This window comes from Mustelus asterias, chromosome 2, assembly GCF_964213995.1.
Source record: "Mustelus asterias chromosome 2, sMusAst1.hap1.1, whole genome shotgun sequence".
Taxonomy (NCBI): domain Eukaryota; kingdom Metazoa; phylum Chordata; class Chondrichthyes; order Carcharhiniformes; family Triakidae; genus Mustelus; species Mustelus asterias.
Genome location: NC_135802.1, coordinates 50,202,103 through 50,216,523, shown reverse-complemented (window position 1 = coordinate 50,216,523; position 14,421 = coordinate 50,202,103). Strand labels below are relative to the sequence as shown.

General features: G+C 44.9%; 1 protein-coding gene across 1 annotated transcript in view; it reads left to right on the top strand.

The window, feature by feature from the left end:
* The window catches only part of LOC144507755 (disintegrin and metalloproteinase domain-containing protein 22-like), a 227,783-nt gene that overhangs the window by 64,929 nt on the left and 148,433 nt on the right, over positions 1–14,421 (top strand). The window lies entirely within an intron of this gene.

The following is a 14,421-nucleotide window of genomic DNA, read 5'->3' as shown; positions in this document are numbered from 1 at the left end:
GTGTAAACTCCACACAGTCACCAGAGGCCGGAATTGAACCCGGGTCCCTGGCGCTGTGAGGCAGCAGTGCTAACTACCATGCCACTGTGCCGCCCTGGCACATTCACATCTATATTCAATGAAGACATTGTACATATATAGGGGGGGATTTTCTGGCCACCTTGCGGCGCGTTTCTCATGGTGGGAGGTGGCACATCATTTGTCGGTGGCGGGATCGTCTGGTCCTGCCACTGTCAGTGGTATTGCCAGTGAACAGCTAGAAAATTCCTGCCATAAATGTATATAAATACACATTAACATAATTTTAAGCAACTAATATATTTAAATGTACATTGACTTATTTAATTGCACATTTAAAAAATGCAAACTTTTATACACATTTTATGAAGCCACTGACCTGTTTGTACAGTGCTCTGGGATCAATGATATATTCAGTTTTTTGGTATGATTGCTTGCACTGGAAGTAATGTGGGCACCTTGTTTAATCTTGGATTCTGGGGTTATTTCAGCCTGGAGTCAAAGAGGAATTGTCTGGGTCATTGTCTTTCATGTTTATTGGAGAAGTTGAGGGTATTTTCTTTGGAGCAAAGAAGGTTGAGAGAAGATTCCTTATGATTTTGAACAGCTCTCTCAGAACAGAGTAGGGAGAGAGAAACTGTTTCCATTGTCAGAAGCTTTGAGGAGCAGAGGTAACAACTTTAAACTGATTAGCAAAAACCTAGAGGATAACCTTTTTTTTAGCGCAGTTAGAGGTTACAGTCAAGAACTGGCAGAGGGATGGAAGAGGTAGATTCAATTGTGGTTTTCAAAACGGAATTGAATAAGCATCTGAAGGAAACAAATTGCAGGGTTACAAGAAGAAAGCAGATATTGGATCGAGCTAAACTGACCTTGCCTTCTCCTGTGCTGTAACTGTATAATCCTATAACTCTATGGGATCGGTGCGGTGGGAGAAGACCCACCCTGTGTTTAATGAGAACCTTATAGCATAAGAAATATTTTGTACCTGTGTTATCCTTAAAATCAGGGAACATTTGTAAAGATAAATGGGAATTAAGGAGTAGACTGTTTGATAGTTAAACTTTTCATGTTTAACAAATATTTTCCTGGTGTTAAAAGCTAATTGGTCTCCCTGTGACTCTGTTCCACCACCTTTGCTCAAAAAACTAAAAGTTATGGTCTTTTGAGCCAGGGTTCCAGTCTGTGATCTTCCCATCCAGTTATAACAGCAACTGGGATTGTAACAATGGTAAATCTGGAATTTATTTCCCATTGTCTGGCAACATTTGTCAGTATTTTACGACCTCATCCTCCTGAGGCTCATAGGATCCCACTTGAGGCCAATGGAGAATACTGTTCTGCGAGCCTCACCTGCCCCGATCCTGGGATGGGCGAGGCGGTAAAATTCCGGGCATTGTGAGTCTGTGTGTTCTCTATTCCAACCCAAAGAGATTTTAAAATTTCTCTCTTTATATAGCATGTCTATATATTTTTTATATCTCTTGAATTTATTAAACATATGGTTTCTGTGCAGCCAAGAGATCCTATGAATACTGCCAGAGCAGGACATGTATTTTAACATCAGTCAGCGGTACCAATTGAGTTTGCTGTGGATTACTGTACTCTGTGAGTCTGTGGAACACATGGGGCGTCTCATGCAGAAAACATCACTGCAGGAGAATCCTTGAGAGAGACAGATAATACTATACTCATTTGTTTATGTAAATTAAAACTGCCTCATTCAATGTATTTTTTCTCTGCTTCCTTTCTCACCCTGCTAACAATAGATTATTGTGCCTCATGCACTGCTTCAGTCCCTGCCCACTGCCACTCACACCACCATCACTAGCAAACAACCTGAGCACTGAACAGCGGGGTACGTGGTTTCAGTGACCAATATAATTGCTACAGTAGAAATCAGCCGCTGAATTTTGGCAGGCGCCACTTGTCAATTGCTTTAGAAGCCAGAAGGAGGACATATGTATCTACCAACCATCTGGAGTCCTGTGAAAAATGAGATTTGACTGATACAAATTAGCCGCCAGGATAACCAGAAAACATTGGTCTGAACTCCTAACATTCAAAGCAGTGACTGCGACATTGCTAACAATTATTTTTGAAGATGTTGCTTATGCTACTCGATGGCAAGAACAGTTTCAGCTACTCATCGTGTCTTACCTTTCAATATAAAAACAAGGAGATGACATAGTCATTGATTCATAGAGCAATACAGCACGGAAACAGGCCCTACGGCCCAACCAGTCCATGCCGACCATGGTGCTCTCCAAGCTCGTCTCAATTGCCCGTGTTTGCCCCATATCCTTCTAATCTTTTCCCATTCGTGTACTTATCCAAATGCTTTTTAAATGTTGCTATTGTACCTGCCTCAAATACTTTTTCTGGTAGCTCATTCCACATACTCACCACCCTCTGCGTTGGAGAAGACTGGGTGATGGAATGTGCTAAAGCACCAATTGTTTGCTTCTGGCACCTGAGTTTTATTCTGGTTTAAATTGAGGGCAGAAAAATGTCGGGTGGTATTTTCCAGCCTTCCCCGTTGATCAGAACTTCCAGTCCCGCCAAAGGTGAGCCCCCCACATGGTGGGTTTCCTGGTGGTGAGATGGATGAGCCTCACAAAATGCCATTGACATTGGTAGGACTGGAAGCTCTTGTCAGCAGTCAGCGGCGAGCCACCTACATCGCTGGAGAACACATCATGCGGGGGTCTGGAAAATCCAGCCTATCAGCTTCTGACTGTAGTCTGCACGAGTCCAGAGTGAAATGAGCCTTAAGCAATTGCTTTCTGGATCCAAAGTGGGTGAGCTGCCCCACAGACAAATCAAGCAATGGCTTGACATAATCAAATTCACTGACAGCCAATGTCTCTGAGTCCTCTATCAGCCTTCCTCGGTATGTGCTGTCCCAGCAAGAGGTGGTGGCACAGAGGTATATAATTGAGAGGGAGTTGCTCTGGGAGTCCTCAACATTGACGCCAAGCTGTATGAAAGTCTCATGGTATTAGGTCAAATGTGGGCAAGGAAACCTTTGGCTGACTTCCATGTACCAACATTCCTCAGCTGATAAATCAGTACTTCCCTATGTTGAATATCACTTGGAAGAAGCATTGAAGAATCAAGTGCACAGAATGTACTCGAGGTGGGAAACACCAATGATCATCAACACAAGTGGCTCGGTAACACCTCCACTAGCAGAGTTGGCTTAGTCCTGAACAACATATCTGCCAGATTAGGCCTGTGACAGATGGTGAGAGAATCAGCAAGAGGGAAAAACCTTTTTCAGCTGTTTCATCTTTGACTTTCCCTCCATTTTTAGGTCAGGAGTGGGGATGTTCGTTGATGAATACACTTTGTTGAGTGTAATAAATCCACGGAGGTGAAGGCCCCTTCACCAAAAGTTCCTTTATTTACAAGACATGCTACACAACAGAGTGTGCTCCCTGCTTCAGCAGGCAGAGAGATTGACACACCTGCTTTAGATAGGGAACATGAGGCTCCCTGATTGGGCCATCAGTTAGGACATCTTTTGGTGAGGACTCAGTCAGGGACATCATTTGGTGAGGACTCAATCAGGGAATTCATACTCTAGCAGGCCAACCTCATTTGCCTGACTGAAGTCATCACATTGAGTATCATTCGCAACTCCTCAGATACTGAAGTATTCTCTGTCCTTGTGGAGGAGGACCTGGATAACATTTAGGCTTGGGCTGATAGGTGAACTAACTAGATGGATTCAGAACTGGCTTGGCCATAGAAAGAGTTTTAACAACACCAGGTTAAAGTCCAACAGGTGTATTTGGTAGCAAATACCATTAGCTTTCGGAGCGCTGCTCCTTCGTCAGATGGAGTGGAAATGTGCTCTCAAACAGGGCATACAAAGACACAAAATCAAGTTACAGAATACTGATTAGAACAGTTCCGACGCGCCACAGCGAAAAACCCCACCGACCTCCTCAGAAGACAAACACTTGACACGGTGGACAAAGTACCCTTCGTGTTCTTACTGTGTTCACCCCAGTCCAACGCCGGCATCTCCACATCTTGGCCATAGAAGACAGAGGATAGCGATGGAAGGGTGTTTTTCTGAATGGAGCTCTGTAACTAGTGGTGTTCTGCAGGGGTCAGTGCTGGGTCCGCTGCTGTTTGTAATATATATAAATGACTTGGAAGAAAATGTAGCTGGTCTTAGCAAGTTTGCGGATGATACTAAGAGTGGCGGAGCTGCGGGATAGTGATGAAGATTATCAGAGAATACAGAATACAGATAGACTGGAAAATTGGGCGGAGAAATGACAGATGGAATTTAATCCGGACAAATGAGAGGTGATGCATTTTGGTAGATCCAATTCAGGTGAGAGCTATAAGATAAATGGTGGAACCATCAGGAGCATAGATATATAGAGATCAGGGAATACAGGTCCACAGATCCTTAAAAGTGGCAGCACAGGTGGAAAAGCTGATGAAGAAAGCATATGGCATGCTTGCCTTCATCAGACAGGGCATCGAATATAAGAGTTGGTAAATTATGTTACAGTTGATTAAAATGTTGGTTTGGCCACATTTGGAATACTGCGTCCAATTCTGGTCACCACATTACCAGAAGGACGTGGAGGCTTTGGAGAGTGCAGAAAAGGTTTACCAGGATGTTGCCTGGTATGGAGGGTATTAGCTATGAGGAGAGAGTGAATAAACTGGGATTTCACAGTAACTTCATTGCACTGTTAATGTAAGCCTTACTTCTGACTAATCAATAAACTTTTTTTTTCCATGGAAAGACGAAGGCTGAGGGGCGACCTGATAGAAGTTTATAAAATTATGAGAGGTATAGATAGGGTGAACAGTTGGAAGCTTTTTCCCAGGGCAGAAATGACAATTACAAGGGGGCACAAGTTCAAGATAAGGGGAGAAAGGTTCAGTGGAGATGTGTGGGGGAAGTTTTTTTACACAGAGGATGGTGGGGGCCTGGAATGCACTGCCAAGTGAGGTGCAGTTACATTAGCCACATTTAAGACTTATCTTGATAGGCATATGAAAAAACAGGGAATAAAGGGATATAAGCAGTTGGTTTATATAGGTAAATGTGATGGGCGCAGGCTTGGAGGGCCGAAGGGTCTGTTCCTGTGCTGTACTGTTCTTTGTTCTAGTAATATTTGTCCCACTCAAATGCCAGGCAATGACCATCTCCAATAAGAGAGAATCAAGCCATCTCTACAAGCTTGACCACCATCTACAAGACACAATTCAGCTATGTGATGGAATACACTCCACTTAACTGAATGAATGCACCTCCAACTATATTCCAAGTTCGGTACAACCCAGAACAAAACAGCCCACTTGATTGGCACCCCATTTATCAGCTCAAACGTTCACTCTCTCCACCATTGGTATACAGTGGCAGGTGGGCAGCATGGTGGCACAGTGGTTAGCACTGTTGCCTCACAGCACCAGGGACCCATGTTCGATTCCCGGCTTGGGTCGCTGTCTGTGTGGTGCTTGTACGTTCTCCCCATGTCTGCGTGGGTTTCCTCCGGGTGCTCCGGTTTCCTCCCACAGTCCAAAGATGTGTAGGTTAGGTGGATTGGCCATGCTAAATTCTCCCTCAGTGTACCCGAACAGGCGCCAGAGTGTGGCAGCTAGGGGATTTTCATAATAACTTCATTGCAGTGTTAATGTAAGCCTACTTGTGACTAATAAACAACCTTTAAACTTTTCAGTGTACCATATACAAAATGCTCTCCACAACTTGCCAACTGCAACAACTCACTTAAGCCTCTTTTGGTGGCATTTTTCAAACATTGGGCCCTATTTTATCATTTTAGTTGTAAGTGCTGGGCAGACTTGAAAATGGTAGTGTTTCAGATCTGATGTTTAGACCCGTTCTCAGGCTCCCCCATACGCACTCTGCCTGCAAAAATATCAGCAATTCTGAATCGCGCTGCAGAAGCCTGTGGGCGGGGCTTATAGTGCCCAAAATCCTGCAGCTCCGATCGCCGTCTCCAACTGCGCATGTGCAGAAAAAAAAGCTAGAGAAACGCTCTCCTGCCAGATTGCTCCTGGGCTGGATAATGCCTCCCTCTGGCCCTCACAGACATTATCCCACCCCCACAATATAACTGATCCCCTTATCCCCCCACACCCCCGCCACCCAGACCAATCATTGCCCCCTCCCTCCTTTTCTCCCACCGATCACACGCAGAGTGGCAGCAGACCCCCCCACCCCACCACCAGAGAGCCACCTGACCCGCCTCCCTCCCCCACCAGAGAGCCATCTGACCTGCCTCCCTCCCCCCTCACCAAAGAGCCATCTGACCCACCTCCCTCCCGCACCACCAGAGAGCAATCTGACCCGCCTTCCTCCCCCTCCGCACCAGAGAGTCATCAGACCCGCCTGCCTCCCCCACACCAGAGAACAATCTGACCCGCCTGCCTCCCCCATCACCAGAGAGCCATCTGACCCACCTCCCTCCCCCCTCACCAGAGAGCAATCTGACCCGCCTCCCTCCCCCACAACCAGAGAGCAATCTGACCCGCCTCCCTCCTCACCACTAGAGAGCAATAGAACAAAGAACATCGAACAGTACAGCACAGAACAGGCCCTTCGGCCCATGATGTTGTGCCGAGCTTTATCTGAAACCAAGATCAAGCTATCCCACTCCCTATCATCCTGGTGTGCTCCATGTGCCTATCCAATAACCGCTTAAATGTTCCTAAAGTGTCTGACTCCACTATCACTGCAGGCAGTCCATGCCACACCCCAATCTAACCAGCCTCCCTCCCCCATCACCACAGAGTCATCTGACCCACCTCCCTCCCCCACCACCAGAGAGCAATCTGACCTACCTTCCTCCCCCTCCGCACCAGAGAGTAATCTGGCCTGCCTTCCTCGCCCTCCGCACTAGTCATCAGACCCGCCTGCCTCCCCCACACCAGAGAGCAATCTGACCCACCTCCCTCCCCCTTCACCAGAGAGCAATCTGACCCGCCTACCTACTCCCTCACCAGAGAGTCATCTGACTCGCCTTCCTCCCCCTCCGCACCAGAGAGTCATCTGACCCGCCTCCCTCCTCACCACTAGAGAGCAATCTGACCAGCCTGCCTCTCCCATCACCACAGAGTCATCTGACCCACCTCCCTCCCCCACCACCAGAGAGCAATCTGACCCGCCTCCCTCCCCCACCACCAGAGAGCAATCTGACCCGCCTCCCTCCCCCACCACCAGAGAGCAATCTGACCAGCCTCCCTCCCCCACCACCAGAGAGCCATTTGACCCACCTCCCTCCCCCACCACCAGAGAGCAATCTGACCCGCCTCCCTCCCCCACCACCAGAGAGCCATTTGACCCACCTACCTACCCCCTTCACCAGAGAGTCACCCCCTCCCCCCTCCCCCCCTCTCAACCACTGCCGCCGGACGCTCGGAACTTACCTCCTCAGAAGCTGGAGCACCCGAATCGGACCTTTGCGGACCCGTGTCTGTTTTGTGCCAAATCTGAACAGACCAATGTGGTGGTAAAGGTGGAAGTGCTGGTAAGTTTGGACGTGCAGTCCATTAAGTCAATTTAAATGCATGCAAGTGCATTTAAAATGATGTGGCGCCCATTTCAGTCCCGATGGTGGCCATTTGCAGTCATTGGTAAGGGGGGAACCGGCTTGGAGGCGGGCGCAGATCATGGTACCCGCCTCACGCCCGACTTTACCAAGTTTTCGGGTCCATTATCTCTATCATTTACAAAGACAAGGGCAGAAGAAGCATGGGAACATTGCCACCTGCAAGTTCACCTCCAAGTCATATAGCATCTTGACTTGGAACTATTTCACCATTCCTTTCCTGTTGTTGGGTCAAAAACCTGGATCCCCTTCCTAACTACACTGTGAATGTACTTACATTAGACGGACTGCAGCACTTCCAGTCTGCACTTCCCGAAGGCAGCTCACTAGTTTCTGAGGGCACTTAGGGTTGGGCAATAAATGCTAGCCTAGCCACCGACGTTCACATCCCATTAAAGAATTACGAAGAATGGACACAGTTGTGGAGGGCAGATCTATCTACGATCCAACACCATATTAGTACTCTGTCCCCAGGGAGACTAAAAAGAAAGCTGATGTAGGAAATGAAGTATGAGGTGCTTTTTGAGTTTGCTGTTAAGTCAGTGTAGATGGAACTTTACCTCTATCCCAAGCAACGTGATCACAGTAATTCACATTGGTGACATATAGTGCATACAGTATAGACTTCTCTCACATTGATGTATATAAGCTTAACAAAACAAGAAAGACATACTTCTGTATCCATATTACCTGTTTAATAGTTTGGTGAAATTTGGTTATTATTAGACATCTCTGGATCGCAGAAGCACTGTTGTATTGGTCTAGACAAGTGATGTGATTTAGCATCAATTACCATTATGCCAGAAGGCATCTTGTTCTGTATAAATGGTTCAAATGATTCTGTAATCATAATTTTACCATTTATATTTAATGTTCATGTTGATTCCACCTATAAAACCAGCTAGAATCTTCTCGTGTTTTATTTTACTTTGGTGTCTAATGTTTTTGGTTTTGCCACCTGCAAGTTCACCTGCATCCTGACTTGGAACTATTTCACCATTCCTTTCCTGTTGTTGGGTCAAAAACCTGGATCCTCTTCCTAACTGCATTGTGAATGTACTTACATTAGATTTGAGAGTGATGAGGCAAAAAACTCACATATTGTCATAAGGCGAGATTAAATGTTCTCCAGTTCAAATGAAGGGTATCCATTGATGCATGCTGCGAAATTCTGCAAACTGCCCGTGCTCAGAATGCAAAATCTTTTACGTTCAAGTTGGTGATGAATGACTGATGTGGTCATTATTAAGGAGGACACAAATTTCTTCATCTTAAAGGAGCACAAAGAATATACTGTGACAGCATTTGTAAATTGAAACTTAAGTCAAATTAAAATTTGGTTCTGGGGATGGAGGGGGAGAATGGAGTAGGAGAATGGAGTAGATGGTGGTGGTAATGATTTACTCTGTAAATTTGAAATCCCACAACCTTCGAATAATGTTATGATCCTGAACCACCAGGTCCCCAAATTTTTGATATAATCCAATTAGGGACCAGCACGTTTTCATTTAATAAAGGCACAGTTTGAGATCCAAGACACTTGCTAAGAGAATAAAGCCACAGATTCCATGGTTTTTGAACAAACAAAATAAACTTTAGTACACAAGGTCAGAAAGATTTACATTATCTGTCTTATACGCTTGATTCAATTGAATCATACCTGGAGCGAAGTATCTTCTGCTCACCCTAACGCCAAAATCATAAAAGTTGGGGTCTAGGCTAATTTCATACTATACTTTGGAGTTTCAGATCTGCTCTCTAACAAAGACCCTAGCTCAACAATTCCATCTCTAAATGTCTCTGCCTCTCTATTTATTTCTCCTCCTTTAAGAAGCTTTTTAAAACCTACCTCTTTTAAAAAAGGTTTTGGCCATATGCCCCAATATTTCCTTATGAGGTGCAGTGTCAAACTTTACTTCACAATGTTTCTCCGAAGCGCTAAGGAATCATTTATTACATTAAAGGCACAATATAAATGCAAATTATTGTTGCTACTGTTGCTGCCTGAAAGTTGATTCAACAAATAAAATGATGCACAAAGTCCCCACTTTGGTGAGAAATGGATAGCTGACAACCGAAGGCCTCACAAAGAATCCATTTATTTTTCTTATAGTGGTATTATTTGTCTAGCACTCAGACATAAAGAAGATTCACAGGCATCCACTCCTCATGCTTGTTATCCAATAAAACTGTGTTCTATTATTACATGTGAATTACGAGCTGGTGTAAGCTATTCCGTCCCTCGAGCCTGCTCTGCCATTCAGTGAGATCATGGCTGATCTGATTGTGGCCTCAACTCCACTTTCCACCAACCCCCAATCGCCAACTCCCTTGTTAGTTAAGAATCTGTCTACTGCTGCCTCAAAATATTCATTGCCCTTGCTTTCACCATGCTCTTTGGAAGAGTTTCAAAGATTCACGATCCTCTGAGAGAAAAGAAAATCTTCTCATTTTTGTCTTAAACGGGAGACCTCTTATTTTTAAACTCTGTTCACTAGCTCTAGCCTCTCTCACAGATTCAATTCCACACTCAAACTGATATCAGACATTGAGTGGGTGACCAACCCACTGCAAGAAGAGAGATTTGTATTTTTAAAATGATGATAAGACCATAAGATATACGAACAGAAGTAGGCGATTTGGCCCATCGAGTCTGCTCTGCCATTTGATCATTGCTGATATGTTTCTTAGCTCCATTCAACCACCTTTACTCGTAACCTTTGATCCCATTATCAGTCAAGAACCTATCTATCTCTGTCTTAATTACACTCAATGACTTGGCCTCCACAGCCTTCTGCGGCAATGAATTCCATAGATCACCACCCCATGGCTGAAGAAATTTCCCCTCACCTCGGTTCTAAAGGGTCATCCCTTTATTCTGAGGTTGTGCTCACGGATCCTAGTCTCTCCTACGACTGAAAACATTTTCTCCACAGCCGCTCTATCCTGGCCTTTCAGTATTCTGTAAGTTTCAATGAGAACCCCCTCATCTTTCTAAACTCCATTGAGTACAGACTCTTAGTCCTCAAACGCTCCTTATAAATCCTCATACGAGGTTGTGAACCTCATTGCCATTGTACTTTTGGAACTTAACTGTTAGCCAGGTTTCCCAAGTGTTGGAAAGCTTGACCAAGATTAGAACCTGGATCCAGGAGGTAGAAGGTAGATACTTGTACATCTACCTTCTAGATTTGGGTTCCTGTCTGAGGAGTCTCTATGATCAGGCACCTATTCCAAGGGTCTCACAATGACGGTTCCAATACTCTACCTCCCCCAAGCATACTGTTTTCTGCCCACAGCCCCCAGCTGCTCCTGTGGCTTTTACCAACCAGCTCGCTGCCTGCCTGCAGGCCAAACCTGTCAGTGCCACAGGCCTCCAGATGAAAAAGTGATAGGTAAGACGGCATGTGGAGCAATCCCAAATTTCAAAATTCTACATGACTTTGTGACTGACCTGCTCCCTGTTGGTCATCGAATCATAGCATCCTACAGTGCAGAAGGAGGCCATTCAGCCCATCAAGCCTACACTAGACACAATCCCACCCAGGCCCTATCCCTATAATCACACATATTTACCCTGCTAATCCCCCTGATATGAAGGGGCACTTTAGCATTCACCTAACCCGCACATCTTTGGAGTGTGGGAGGAAACCGGAGCACCCGAAGGAACCCACGCAAACACGGGTAGAATAGGCAGACTCCACACAGACAGTAACCCAAGCAGCGAATTGAACCTGGGTCCCTGGTGCTGTGAGGCAGCAGTACTAACCACTATGCCACCGTGCCGCCCACTCGTTGAAGAAAGGAAGGATGAGTTCCTTATTCGAATACATGTGCAGAAATCTACATACCAGTAGATTGTTAAATGTTAAGCCACCACTTTGCAATGATTTAAATGTTCATGGCCATGTAGTGGACTGCATAATTTGTTTTAAATTCCAAAACCTTTTGGCTGGTAGTTTTACCAGTAGCTTTTAGAGCCCAAGCAGCAATTTTTGATGGATTATTGTCCCAAACTGCAGTTTTCAATGGTACCAGGTGATGTGACCTGATGGTTGTAATGATAACTGAATAAAATAAGCAACTTGGAATGATTATAACAATGAATTTAATTTAAGAGACTATCCTATATAGCCCATGCGATGGATGTTGTTTTCAACTTAATTTTTTTTGTGCAAGGCGATTCCTCAGATATGGGTTGCAGTTGAATATCAAGATGTGTTGATCGTGTACAACTCTGGCAATTCTCCTCATGGGTCCCTGGCGCTGTGAGCCAGCAATGCCACCGTGCCACCTTGTTTCAAGATAATTTACAATATTCTGGCCAAAGGTCAAAGTTTAGAGTTCCCCAGCACTCACTAGGATGGATTTTAATATTAATCTTCAAGTCCAAGCTAACCTCTATGTAGCAGCTGGTCTTCCTTACATCCTGTTTTCAAATATTTCTTAAGGGATCAAAGTATCTCCACTGTCAGAGCCATCAGAAAGAACAGTCTGAGCTGTTTTAAAGTTTATTCATTAGTGTCACAAGTAGGCTTACATTAACAATGCAATGAAGTTACTGTGAAAATCCCCTAGTCGCCACATTCCAGCACCTGTTCGGGTACACTGAGGGAGAGTTTAGAATGGCCATTGCACCTCACCAGCACATCTTTCAGACTGTGGGAGGAAACTCGAGCACCTGGAGGAAACCCACGCAGACACATGAAGAACGTACGGACTCCACACAGACAGTGACCCAAGCCAGGAATCGAACCCCAGTCCTTGGTGCTGTGAGGGAGGAGTGCTAACCACTGTGCCACCGTACCATGTTAATTATTTTCCTAATTTAGGATTGTTGCTGCGCCTGCTGCACAGTCTGTTTTAACCGTTATATGGTGGACAAAAAATTGCGAGTAGACTTAATAGTAATATTTATTCACACAATTATTAATCACCCACACAATCAATACACCTTATCTGAAAATGTAAAATAATCCAAAGTGCAGCATGTTGCAGACTTGCAATGCGCATCCTTGGTGCTCTTGGTCCAGTATCAAATTGCAGTTCTTTGGCAAGCAAATGAATTTTAACAGACTGCAACGGGCAAGTGATCTATCCTGAAAAGTGAGTTGTCAACAAGTAACAATTGGCCAAATTTCATTGGAAAATTTCCATCTGTTGACACTGTTCAGCACGAAAACACAACCAGATGTCATCATTTTTCCATTATTGCTACAGTATGAAAATTGCTGGTTATCAAATATTGTTTACCAAATAGTCCCACGGGTTCTGAAGAATGCATATTAACAATGGACAGCACATTTTCATTGCCCTTCACAACTTACCATTAACCTAGTACAACAGCCTGAGGGTCTTCACAGGAATGTTATTAGAATAAAATTGACACTGAGCCGCATAACTCAATATCAGAGCAAGTGTCCAAATGTTCGGCCAAAGAGGTAGGCTTTAAAGAGTGTCTTAAAGGAGCAGTGAGGAGGCAGAGATGTTTAAGGGGGGATTTCCAAACTTGGAGCCTGGGCAGTTGAAGGTACATCCACCTATGGTGGGAGAATGGAAATGAGGGATGCACAGAATCCCAGAAAGAGAGGAATGCAGAGATCTCAAATGTTTGTTGGGATGAAGGAAGTTACAGAGGTAGGGAAGGATGAAGTTATGGAGAGATTCTTTACGAACAGGGGAGGAAAAATAAACTGAGCACCCTAACTCCCTTCCTTACTGAACATATCAATGTAGTTGCTTTGGCAAGATGGAGATGTACGTTTCAAAGTCACTGTTAGCATGTGGTCAATTTAAAGCACCAGCAGCAGACCTTTGTGGGTTTAAAAATGAAGAAGATTTTTTATTCACCCACTTACCCTGAGTTTAAACACTACATTATTCACACACCAAACACTCAAGAAAGATATAATTAAAAAAGATAGTGCTATTTTACAAACGGTAAAGCAAAAATAATAATTAACAGTTCACATGTTAGAGTTGATGTGGGTGGTATGGTGGCACAGTGGTTAGCACTGCTGCCTCACAGCGCCAGGGACCCGGGTTCAATTCCGGCCTCGGGACACTGTGTGGAGTTTGCACTTTGTCCCCGTGTCTGCGTGAGTTTCCTCCGCTCCGGTTTCCTCCCACAGTCCAAAGATATGCAGGCTAGGTTGATTGGCTATGCTAAATTGACCCTGGTGTCAGGGGATTAGCAGGGTAAATATGTGCAGTTATGGAAATAGGGCCTGGGTGGGATTTTGGTCAGTACAGATTCAATGGGCCAAATGGCCTCCTTCTGCACTGTAGGGATTCTAATCAATTATTGCTGGCTCAATATAGAATGGAGTTATTTTTCCAGGCTTGAGTTATAGTTCAGATGGGTCCAAATAGCTAAAGTTAGATATCTGGATTGTTGCAGGATTCCCTCAAAGAGATTAATATTCAGCATAAAAGCAAATTACTGCGGATGCTGGAATCTGAAACCAAAAGAGAAAATGCTGGAAAATTTCAGAAGGTCTGGCAGCATCTGTAAGGAGAGAAAAGAGAGAAAATAGCTGACGTTTCGAGTCAGTGGCAGTCTCCCATAATAGTAAGGGCTGGGCAACAGATGGAAGAGGGGAAGGGAGTGAGCAGTCAGTGGAGGGATCCCCTGTGGCTGCCCTCTAAAATAGGTACATTGTTTTGGATTCTGTGGAGGGGTATGACTCTCCAGGGGTAAGCCACGAGGACCAGATCACCTGCACAGAGAGAGGCTCAAAGGCCCAGAAGAGAAAGAAGGGGATGAGGAGAAAAATAGTGGTGGGGGATGCGATGG